The sequence below is a fragment of the Arachis ipaensis genome, chromosome B08 (genome assembly GCF_000816755.2).
Source record: "Arachis ipaensis cultivar K30076 chromosome B08, Araip1.1, whole genome shotgun sequence".
Lineage (NCBI taxonomy): Eukaryota > Viridiplantae > Streptophyta > Magnoliopsida > Fabales > Fabaceae > Arachis > Arachis ipaensis.
This window is the reverse complement of record NC_029792.2, coordinates 97,177,659-97,189,124: the sequence shown is the minus strand read 5'-3', so window position 1 is coordinate 97,189,124 and position 11,466 is coordinate 97,177,659. Positions and strand designations below refer to the sequence as shown.

General features: G+C 38.5%; 2 long non-coding RNA genes across 2 annotated transcripts in view; both read right to left on the bottom strand.

The window, feature by feature from the left end:
* Positions 1 to 375, bottom strand: part of LOC110265979 — a 3,995-nt gene extending 3,620 nt beyond the window's left edge. The window contains exon 1 of the long non-coding RNA XR_002352709.1: positions 271 to 375. This is a non-coding gene — a long non-coding RNA (uncharacterized LOC110265979). The remainder of the gene's footprint in view (positions 1 to 270) is intronic.
* Positions 1 to 1,404, bottom strand: part of LOC107612043 — an 11,531-nt gene extending 10,127 nt beyond the window's left edge. The window contains exons 1-2 of the long non-coding RNA XR_001613582.2: positions 1,066 to 1,404; positions 946 to 950 (exon numbers count right to left, since the gene is read on the bottom strand). This is a non-coding gene — a long non-coding RNA (uncharacterized LOC107612043). The remainder of the gene's footprint in view (positions 1 to 945; positions 951 to 1,065) is intronic.

Genomic DNA, 11,466 nt, shown 5'->3' with positions numbered 1-11,466 from the left:
ATTCTATCTTTCACATCATCAAAATAATTGACTCAATTCAAACTACGATCCTCAGCGGATTAAACTCATTTCAAATCTTTAAAGAATCAACTTCAAACATTACATTTCACAAGCCACACAATAATTCAGCCAAACCAACATCCATAGTCATTCGAGTCAATCAAATAATACATAAGGCAGATACAATCACCCAATACACAATATCTCGCATCAGTACCCATATGTAATAATTCCAATAATAAACTATAGTTTTTTGGAAAGCGCCCCTACCTCAAAACGCAATTCCATAATCCAAACGTCTCACAGAGTCCTTTCCGTCTCAACCCGAAATCAAAGGCAGCTTCAAAGCACAGCCCCACACGTTTCGCAGCAGCGTAAACAGCTCTAAATTACCACAAGCAACCTCAGTTACTAAACTCTAAGGACATTAATACCGTAAAGGCTTTAATACACGTACGGGACACTAACGTAAGGCTTTCGAAACATAATTTCTTACCGGAATAACAACACGAAGCAGCTGCGATTTCGAACCGGCCCGGCAACAGCTCCGGTGGCGGCCAAAAGCTTCGGTAGATCAACTATAAAGACTACGCAGCGTTAAAACCTTCTCGAAATGCAAAAGGGCAGAAACTTCAAATAAAACCCTTACCGGCAGAGTGGAGCAGCAGCTCCGGCGGTGACCTCCCGCAGCAACCACACCGTTTCCCGGCAACCAGAGGCACAGCGGGGTTTCTTGGCGGCAGAAACGGTGGTGGCTGGGCGTGGTTATGCCTCCTCTCTTCTGTACGACCCGGCGGCTTCCCTCTCCCCGGCACACAGCGGCGGCATTGCAACAAGGAACACAGCGGCGGCGCGTAGGCCGGCGACAACCCCTAGCAGTGGCGCCGGCGGACCAGTCACGACGGAGGCAGCAGCAACTCAGACCACGTCCCTCCAGTCTTCGACGTGAGCTCTCTCTCTTCCACCGATGGTGACGATGACGGTGAGGACAGAAGCGGCGGTGCGAACGCCACTGCAGCGGCGGCGAGCTAGTCTGCGGCGCGAGAAGGACGGCGATGGCTGGACGGTGACGGATCTGACAAGGACGGAACCCTCGGTGGCGCAGGGTGCGACAGGGCTCGCGGTGGCAGAGCGCGATGACTCCCTTTCTTCCTCGCGTCATCCCTGCTTCTTCCATCTGCGAGCTTGACAGCAGTGGCCATGGAAGCTCCTCGTGCGGTGGTGGTGAGGACAACGGTGGCGCGGATTGGGCAGCGGCCTCCTTTCAATCTCTCTCCCTCAGTCCAGATCGGAACAGCTCCATAGTGGCAAGGATGGCAGGACGCGACGGTGAAGCTGACCGCAGCAAGGCGCGACGGCGACTGCGACGGCAGTGAGCCCAGCACGCCGGCGCAATCCTCTTTCTCTTCCCCTCCGCGGCCCTCCGTTCTTTCTTTTGTTTTCTGTTTCTTTGTTCATGGAGGAAGGGGAAACCGTGGGTGAAAGGGGGGCAAGGCATGGTTTCAGCTGCTGGGATGAAGGCTTTAGGGTTTCATTATTTTGAAAGTTAGGGTTAGGGGCAAATTGGTAATTTCAAATAAAATTGGGGATAATGTAGTAATTGAAACCCAATTTAAATTCAACACTATTTGTATATAGAAAAATACTATTTACTCATCAATTCTACAAATTATTTTCAATAAAAAGCCCAAATCTAAAAATTAGAAATAATATACTTAATTTCTTCATTTTCCAAAATAGCAGTAATAATATTTAAAATATTACTTATCTAATCCAAATCATATAAAATCCTTATTATTTCATAACTGTCAACTTTATAATATAATTATAGAAAATAATCCAATAATTATCGTATTAGATAATAATCATAACTTATCTCAAGTTCAATAAATCAAAACTTGCCTTAATTATCTTTAATAAAATAATCTCTGAAATTAAGACTATAAATAACTATATGATTTGAGACTTACGCATAAAATGACTTTTCAAAGGTTTTGGGTCTTACTCTACCTTTTTAATACACCAAGTGGTCCCCATTCGCTCCTCAAGGCTTGCACGAGATATTAATTGATTTTGATTAAACTTTTATTTTATTTATAAATAGGAAAAGATACTATTTAGTTTTAGAAAATATATTTTATATTAATTTGGATTAGATATAAAAGGGAAAAAGAATCAGCCCTTCGGGCTCAACTCTTCTCTCATACCTCATTCTGCACTTTACAGTTTTTCGGAACCCTAGTTTTCTCTTTGAACCATGAGCAACTAAACCTCCACTGTTAAGGTTAGGAGCTCTTTTTATTCTATGGATTAATACTATTACTTTTCTATTTTAATTCATGTATTGATTTCAATTTCAAGAATCATTTTTGTTCTTTATCTTATGAATCTGGGTGGAACGGAAGTATGACCCTTGTTCTAATTGAGTTCTTGTAAAACTTGGAAAAGCTCTTTACTTGAACAACAGCTTGAAAATAATTTCTCCTAAATTTCTAGTTATCTGGACTTAACGGGATACGTGACACATAATCCTTTTATATTTGGATAATTAGGGCTTCCGTGGCATATAAACTAGAATCGAACTTAACCCTCTAATTGGAATCAAGTGACCAAGGAATTAGCGGTTGATGAAGGATAGAGGAGACTAAAAAGGTCTAAGGAATTAGGGTTTAGTCACATATAGTTTACCATGAATTGAATCTTGCATGATTAAAATAGTTGGTGAGAAAAGTTAATCTGAAAAATAAATATCTCTGAAACCATAACTGTTTTCTCCTATATTATTCACACCAATTTACTACGTGGTTTCTGATATTCTGAATTTACTGTTTGATGCAATTGAGACCCAAACACTCTTTTCTGCTTGTCTAACTAAGTAAATCATTCAGTCATTGTTGCTTAGTCCATTAATCCTCATGGGATTGACCCTCATTCACTTGAGGTACTACTTGGTACGACTCGGTGCACTTGCCTGTTAGTTTGTGGACTTTAAATTCCGTACTAAGTCGCATCCTACAAAATATAAAAGGAAAATAAATGAATAAAGATAGTCGCATCCTAATTAATAACTGAAATTAAAATAAACTTAAAGCAACTAATTTGGCCAAAGTGTGAAAACGGAAAGATAGCAAATGAGGAGTTGGGGTCTGATTCTAATGCTAAAATTGATGCTGAGACGACTTTAGATTCCTTGATACAACAGCAACAGGAAGACATTGAGGTTTATAAAGGTAATTTATAGTCCATATTAATATCATCATGGTTTATAAAGGTTTGAGGTTTTAACATTTAAAGAAGATTAAGCCCCTTAAAAAGGGTGTATCAATATTCAAAGAGATATACATAGCGTAGCATTCTATAAGGTTAGTGATGAACAAAGATTTTAGATGTGGCTTAACAAGAAGAGAAGATCAGATTCAATAATTCTTCCAGTTCCAAACTCAGATCACCCCAGTCACCACTAGTCACTAAAGTTTTAGACAACGTATATAATAGATAAGAAAATAATGCTCTTCAAACATATATAAGATAAAGAAAACCAGGTAAAATTGAAAATGATCAACAAGACTAGAATTAAATAACTAATTAGGGTTTAATCATATTAAATTCTCACCTGATTAATGAAAATAATTTGTTCAGCTTAGGGAATTCAGTTTCCTCTTTTTTCACATGTTACTAAAATTAAACATGGACTATATTAAGATGCACTAAATTTAGAAGCATGTATCCATATAAATTGAGAATATTGCTGCTTAAAATAATGAACCAAAGTTATTAATTGATCATAAAATGAAAATGATGAACAAGACTAGATGATTGAGAGATGCAAACCTTGTTGATTCCAAGAATACCCAAGAACTGATTTTGGTATTCAGATGCAAGACAAGGCTCCATATTGTTGTTAACTACATGCATCATTGCAGCAGTTGCCAACACAGAAGGAAGATAACCAATAAACCTGGATTCTGTATTAAAAATAAATAAATAAATAAATAAATAACAGAAGTTGAAGAAATGTATATATAAAAGTTAAAGAAAGAGATTAATTATTACCTGGTAAGAGTTAAAGAAGAAGAGAATGATGATATGAGAGAATTTGTGTTGATCTAGATTTTCACAAAATAAAACCTCTTCGTTGCAAGTATAGTCCAAATTAATAACTAACTTTCAACATCAAATTTCAATCTAAAAAGATCACAATTCAAAACAAATATAAACCGAGAGTATTTAGACTCCCGGGTCATCTTTCCTAGGAGTTGCAAATGAGGTGCTCAATTATTAGCTATGGGGGAAATGGGGATTGGATGACAAGAGAAGTAAGTAATGTAAATAGCAAGGAGGTAAATAAACATGCAAGAAATTAAAGATCAAAAGCAATTAAATTCAAAGGCAATTAATCAAGGAAAAGAGGGAAATTCAAATGCTAAGAAACCTCTTGGCATGGATTGAGAGCTAAGATTGCCTATTCTAGCCATTGACCACAAACGCATGATGATTATGAAGAGTTAATCCTACTTAGTCAACCCTACATCGAGAATAAGTCAAATAGGCATAGTTGATCTCAATCCATAAGTCCTAGTCAACTCTATTAATGGGAGACTTAGAGTCAATGGAAACCAACTTAACTAACTTCTCTAATATATCAATGAAGAATGGACATCAATAACTCAAGGGTCACCAAAGTCCTCAATTCCAAGCCAAGAGTGAAGAAAAACTAAGTAAATACTAAGCCAAGCATTTTATCAAACACATGGTGTGTATGAAAATAAAATAATATTAAATTATATTAAAAATAAAATCTAACTACCAAAAGCAAGAAAATAATAACAATAACTCAAACAAGCATTAAGTGAACATAAAACATAAATTGCATTAAATGGAAATTAATAATTACAAGAGTGTTCATAAAATGAAAAGTGACATAAAAGAGAACTTAAGAAGAAGAACTAAGAGAATTAAGATAATAAAGCATGAAAACATAAATTAAATTACATCAAAACAAGAATTAAAGACTGTAATTAAAGAAAATTAAACTAAGAAAACCTAAATTCTAGAGAGAGGGGGGAGCTTCTCTTTCTAGGAAACTAAGACCAAAACATAGAAAAATCTAAACCTAATTGCCCCCCTTCATTCCTCTTCACCTTGGCTTGGAATAGCTTCAGAAATGGGTTGAATTGGGTTTCGGAGGCCCAAAATTCGCCACCAGCGATTTGTAATTAATGAGCTCACGTGACATTGGTCATGCGTACGCGTGGGTCACGCGTACGTGTCACCTGGCGAAATTCACTCTCACGCGTTGATTGAAAGGAATTTGATTGTTTGGTATCGAATTTCACAAATGAAGTCTCGTTGCAAGTATAGTTCTAAACCAACAAACAATCCTCAATCAAAATTTGTGTTGGTTGTCACAATTACAAACCCCAATGAAAACTTGCCGAAGTATTCAAATCTCGGGCCGTCTCACAAGGAATTGCAATGAAATGATCAATTATTGGTTATGAAGAACAAGGGGGTTTGATTTTCAATTGGCAGGAAAATATAATAACAAGAAAGTAAATAACAAGAACTAATAAAATAAAGGAAAGAACTCTTGGCTAGACATAGCTAATTGAGATCACCATCCTTGTCTACGAACCAAATATTGACAATTATGAGGGACCAACCCATTTAGTCTACTTCTATGCTTGAAGTGAGTATAATGTCTACCTCAATGCATTAAGTATGTCAAATAGGCTTGATCAATCATCAATCCATAAGTCCTAACCTAACCACTAATTGACTTAGTGGTAGGCTAGAGTCAATGGTTATCAAATTGACCACTAAGGGTTCTCAAATCACCAATTCATTGAGACCCAATGAATCAAGGTCACCAAATTCCCTTAGCCTAGGCCAAGAGTCAAGAAAACTACTCAAAAACTAGCGAAAGCATTTTAACAAACACATAGAGGGCAATAAAAGTAAACATCATCAATTGCAAGAATTAAAGAAACCCATAACTAACATAAGCAAGAAATCAACAATAACAACTATGATAAACATAAAAGGACATGAAAACATCAAATTGCATTGAAAGAAAATAGAATCCAACAAGAGTTATGAAAGTAAAAATGGCAAAATAAAGAAATTAACAAGGAAAACTAAAAGAATTGAGAGAATTGAACAACAAAAGATAAAGAGAATTGAAATAAAAACAAAAATTAAAAGTGAATCTAAGAGAATTTAACCTAAACTACCCTAAATTCTAGAGAGAAGGGAGAGCTTCTCTCTCTAGAATTCTACCTACAACATGGTGAAAACTACTCTATGAGTCTCCCCCCAATCCCCTTGCCATCCTTGGGTTCAAAAGCATCATAAATGAGTTGGATTTGGGCCTCCTTGAGCTCAAAAATCACCCCTAGCGTTTTGCCTTTAAGTGAGTCACATGACCAACATCACGCGTGCGTGTGGATGACGCGTGCGCTTCACTTGCTGATTCTCTGGTCACGTGTATGCGTGGGGTGACGCGTGCGCATGGCCTTCAATTCAGCAAATCCTCATTTCTTCATGAATTCTCCATTTTTGCATGCTTTTTCTTCATTCCTTCAACCCAATCTTTGCCTTATGAACCTGGAATCACTCAACAAACATATCAAGGCATCGAATGGAATTAAAGTGAACTAAAATTGGCAATTTAAAGGCCTAAAAAGCATGTTTTACTCTTAAGCACAAATTAGGAGCAATTCACAAAACCATGCTATTTTATTGAATAAATGTGAGAAAAGGTGATAAAATTCCCTAAAATCAACACAAGATAAACCACAAAATTGGGGTTTATCAAACCTCCCCACACTTAAACCAAGCATGGCCTCATGCTAAACTCAAGAAAGACAAGAAAAGGGGTATGAACATTTATTCAATGCAAATAAACTATATGCACCTATCTATATGAATGCAACTAAATGCAAAGTGATTCTACCTACTTGGTTAAAAGTAAATTAATCCCCAAGAACACATATGCACATGTAGGGCTAAGTATATGATGAATCATGAATTCTACCAATTCGAATATCAAAATAAAGTTTAAATAGACTTGCAAGAAGAAAGCTCATGAAAGCCGAGAACAAGGGATTGAGTATCGAACTCTCACCAGAAGTGTATCCGCTCTAGTAGCTCAAGTGTATAGGGTCGATTCACTCAATTCTCTTCTAATCATGCTTTCCATGATTTGTTTTTCTTCTAACAATCAACAATTATTCAATGCATGCATACATTTATAATGAGGTCTTATTCATAGGTTGTAATGGGGCTAGGGTAAAGGTAGATGTTCATACATCGGTTCGAGCTATAAAGGACCAGGTTGGCCGACCTCTTAGAAGGTTGGCCCATGTCCGACCTCTTATGGGAAACAACTTAAGGCTCAAATGTGCTTAGCTAAAAGGGATACAACTGCGCTAAAAGAAAGCACAATCTCAAACAGGACTACGGACGTCATCCGAGACTAAAAAAGGTTCTATATAAAGAATACTAAAAAGTCATCAGACAAGTCACTAAAAGCCCAGATATCAAACCGCAAGGATAACTTCGCCAAAGAAGAGGGTTGTCAACACAAACTTAAAGCAAGGCGTGATCCAGAAGGCAACGGTAGAAAACCCACACTACTACTTGATAAACCCCAATTTTGTGGTTTATATTGTGTAGAATTTGGGAGGTTTTGTCAATATTTCTCACACTTATTCACAAGAAATGCATGGTTTTGTGTTCACTTCCTAATATTGCTCCATGATGAAAAACATGCTTGTTTTGCTTTAAAATTGCCATATTTTAATCCTCTTCTATTGACATTCGATGCCGTGATGTATTTGTTGAGTGATTTCAGGAATTATAGGGTAGGAATGGCCTAGAAGAGAGAAAGAAAGCATGCACAAAAGAGAGGAACATGAAGATTTGAATTTTGGGAAAAGCAGCATTGGCGCGCACGCGCACTCCACGCGCACGCGTGGATGAGGATGGCTGGAAGCGGCGTGCAAGGATGGACGCATCCGCACAGATCAGAAGATTCCTATCGACGCGCACGCGCACTTGGCGCGCACGCGTGGATCACAAAAGCAATCGGCACGCACGCACGCATGGCGCGCACGCGCGAGAAGCTGCACGTGACCTCATTAAAGGAAATCGTACCTGACGATTTCTGAGGCTCATTAGGCCCAAATTCAAGCTGTTTCTGCATGGAAAAGACCCAATGATACTAGGGGAAAGGGGGGGGGATCAATCATTTTACACTAAGACAGATTTTTAGCTAATTTTTAGTTCTTTATTCTTCTAGAGAGAGAAACCCTTGTTCCTCTCTAGATCTAGTTTTAATTTGATCTTCCCTTGTTGAATTGTGAATTGGATCTTGTTAATTACTAGTTTTAATTGTTCAATTTGAATTTCTTAGTATAATTTTGCTTAGATCTTGTGTCAGTTTTATGAAATCTTGTCAATTGTCATTTTATACCCATTTCATGAATGTTGTGATTCTTGACTTGTTGATGTTACATTGATGATTTCTATGATTAATTGTGTTGTTTGGATGATTGTATGTTGATAATTGTTAGTGGGTACTTGTTAATTTCAATTTAATTGCAATTTAAACATGTCTTTTATTATGCTTACCAAGTGTTTGATGAATTGTTTACCTTGATTATGGAGTAGTTCTTTTCACTCTTGGCCTAGGCTAAGGGGATTGGGTAAACTTGAGTCATTGGGTCTAATGGATTTAATGATTTGGGAGCCCTTAGTGGTCAATTTGATAACCATTGACGCTAACCTTCTATTAAGTCCATTAGTAGTGAGGTTAGAACTTATGGGTTGATATTGACCAAACCATTTGACGTACTTCAAGTATAGAAGTAGACTTAATGAGTTTGGTTCCTCATAATTGTCAAGATATGGTTATTAGACAAGGATGGTGACCACAATTCCCATGCCTAGCCAAGAGTTGCTTTTATTATTCATATTTGAAAACCCAAATTCTTAATTACTTGTCTTAGTGATAGTTACTTGTTTAGTTAGAATAGAATCATATTGAATGTTACTTGTTAGTTTGGAATTGCTCATGTCTTGCTTAGTTATTTGAATTAGTTTCTTGCATTGTAAGATTGCTTGCTTGTTAAGATTCCCCTTTACATTCATGCTCATGACTCACAACCCCAGATTTCTAACCAATGTTGAAGCACATGTTTGCCCATTCCTTGTGAGACGACCCGAGGTTTGAATACTTCGATTATTTTTATTGGGGTTGAACTTGTGAAAATCAAATCCCTCTCTAAATTTGATGCTTGAGGCTTGCTGTTGGTAGAGCTATACTTGCAACGCAATTTCATTGAGAAAAATCTTTACCGGTACACATCCTCGGGACACCATCAAATTTTTGGCGCCGTTGCCGGGGAGTGGTTGCAACATATTCCTTGATATTGGTTATGTGAATATGTGAATATTGTAGATAGTTTAATTGCTTTCAATACTTAGCTATAGTTTAGATTTCTTTTACATTTGTGCTATGACTCTCAAGTTTGATGACTCGGTCTCAACCGAATTCTAGCTTAGCCGATTTTGATCCCGAGATTGAAAGAACTTTGTTACATACTCGGCAAGCTAGACGGTGGTTAGATTATACGGCTAGTACTTCGGCCTCTCCTGAGGAACATACCGAATCACTAGGCGGTACCGAGAGTGACTTGGAGTCTGCTACTTCTAATTCTTCTGTTGGCACTAATAATACATCTTTACATCCTACAGGTGAGCCATACATGGCGGAGCTACGACGGATCACTTTGCATGAGCAAGGAGCTTCGGATATCATACTTTAACCGTTGCAAGTAAGGTATCCTAACCTTGATCCAAACTTTGAATTGAAGAGTAGCTTGATACATCTACTTCCTAAATATCATGGGTTGCCGGGTCAAGATCCCATCCGACATTTAAGAGATTTTCAAGTTGCTTGTTCTACGGCTCGAAGGCATGGAGCCGATGAGGTGGCTATCATGGTTTTTGCCTTCCCTTTCTCTCTTGAAGGGCAAGCAAAGACATGGTTTTATTCGCTACCGGATGAGATTGTGACTAATTGGGATTTCTTGATAAGAGAGTTTCTAGATAAATTTTTCCCACCGGAGAAGACCGACTACATCCGGAAGGAGATTTCGGGCATAATGCAAAGAGACCAAGAGAGTTTGTATGAGTATTGGTTTCGGTTCAAGAGGCTATTAGAATCTTGTCCATACCATGGAATGAACACTCACTTGCTCATTAGCTACTTCACCGGAGGTCTTTGTGTAGAAGATAGAAGATTGCTCACCGCCTCTAGTGGTGGTTCCCTTTCGAAAAACAAGATAGAGGGAGAAGCTTGGAATTTGATAAAGGATGTTGCCGAAGCTACACAACATACAAGGGTGAGAAGTAATCCTCTCAAGGGTGTGGTAGAACCATCCCCTTCCGAATCAAGTCTAACCAAAGCACTTGGAGATATGACTACCGTCCTTACCCAAATACAAAAGGATCAAAAGGAATACTACTCCATTCAAGCCATCCAAGCCCCACCTCCGGTTGCTCAACTTGAAGGCCCTCCTAGGATTTGTGGTTTGTGCTTTAGCACCTCACATTACACCGATCAATGCCATCAAATTCAAGAGGAACATGCTCTTGTAGTAGCCAATGTGAACTACAACAACCGTCCACCTTATCCTTCTCAAGGCCAAAACAATTACCATCAAGGTGGTAATCAACATCAAGGGTGGAGAGATAATGCACAAGGAAGCAATCAAAACCAAAGATGGAACAACTCTTCTTCTCACCACAACAATAACCAATCCTCATCCCAATACCACCATAACAACACCAACTACCAAGCCAACCAAAATCACTCCAACCAAAACCAAAACAACTACACCAAGTACCAAGCACCATACCATAGACAACAATCCAACCAAGCTCCTTCATCTTCCAACAATCAAGTTGATGAGCTTAGAGCCGCCATGGAGAAATGAGATGAGAGTAACAAGGCTCAATTTGATGCCTTAGGCGCTCAATTGGCTAACCTCACCAACATGCTTTCAAAGACGACCATGCCAAACCAACCATCAACTTCCAACAACAACACCAACCAACCCTCAAGCTCTTCTAACCTTCCATCCCAAACCCAACCAAACCCAAAGGGCAGTCTCAATACCATCACTCTACGGTCGGGGACTACGTTGGAGGAGATACCTCCAAGGGTCATGGGAGACATTCATGAGGAAGAAGTGGTTGTTGAAGCTCCACATGGAGAAGAGGTAGTAGACAAAAGGCATGAGGAAGAAGGAGTAAATCTCAAGGAACCCAAGAGGAAAGCTATCTTGGATGAGTCCATTCCTATTCCATTCCCTTCCATGGTGAAGAAGGCAAAGAAAACACCGAAATTTGATTTGAACATGCTTCAAGTATTCAAGAAGGTTGAGGTAACCATACCAC